Raw genomic sequence first — 1,128 nt, 5'->3', positions numbered from 1 at the left:
TCACAGGCACTCCAAACGTGACACGTCACAGTAGCCGCATAGACACAGTTTGACCTACAAAGATAGATACACACACAGCAGCTCCTGGAAACATGATAGAACAAGTGGTCAGACAGGAAGACAAAGACCTCACAGCTCACCAAGGAAGCTCAAACCCACCACAGGCTCCACACAGGTGATGTCACAGGGGCAGAGGCCTCCCACCACACATCCGGGGAAGTCACAAGACAGCAGCCCGTTTTGTGCACCGCCATCTCTGCGGCTCATCACCTTGTCTTCGGTGTCTGAAGCCTTGGCAAGGTGGCTCCTCTGCACACAGACACAGAGAAAACACAGGAAGACACTTGCCACTGTTGACAGCTGAGAGGCCTCACGCCAGTGAGGGCAGCAGACCCTCCCTGCCAGGACCTCACAGGCAGATTTGTATTTTTTAACCCCCCACCCATAGCTGCAAGGCTGCAGGCATATCCCTCTCCAGGCTCTCCCCTTGCAAGCAAGGGAAGCAATGTAGAGGTGCAAGCACAGGTCTCCTGCAAGTTCCAGGAAAAGCAGGGCAAGGCTGCAGCAACTGGGAAGACAAGACAAACAGAAACGCGTACAAGACACAAGACAAGACATCCCCAGCACCAGTGGGAGAGCCCATGGCAAGACAACCAGCTAGGCAGACACATGCACCATGTTCTGGCCCAGCAAAGCCTAGACGGGGTCAGGCAAACGGTGAGGGAACAGGTCCACAAGCGCACTGGGGTCACAGTTAGGGTTAGGAAAAGGGTCGGGTTAGGGAACGGGTTCAAAGGTGAATGTGGATCTGGGGTAGGCTTCGGGAACAGGTCCACAAGTGCACAGGGGTCCGGGCAAGGTTTAGGCAGGGGGTTAGGGAACGAGTCCGCAACTGCATGGGGGTCCGGGTTACGGTGAGGCAGGGGGTTGTGATTAGGGAAGGGGTCCACCAGTGCCCAGGGGTCCAGGTTAGGGCGAGGCAGGGGGTTAGGGTTAGGGAACAGGTCCACAAGCGCACAGGGGTCCGGGTTAGGGTTAGCTAGGGGGTTAGAGTTAGGGAATAGGTCCGCGACTGCACGGGGTCCGGGTTAGGGTTAGGCAGGGGGTTCGGATGAGGCCTCGGGTCCA

Source organism: Alligator sinensis, unplaced genomic scaffold (genome assembly GCF_000455745.1).
Source record: "Alligator sinensis unplaced genomic scaffold, ASM45574v1 scaffold961_1, whole genome shotgun sequence".
Taxonomy (NCBI): domain Eukaryota; kingdom Metazoa; phylum Chordata; order Crocodylia; family Alligatoridae; genus Alligator; species Alligator sinensis.
The sequence above is the reverse complement of the archived record's forward strand: the minus strand, read 5'-3'. Positions refer to the sequence as shown.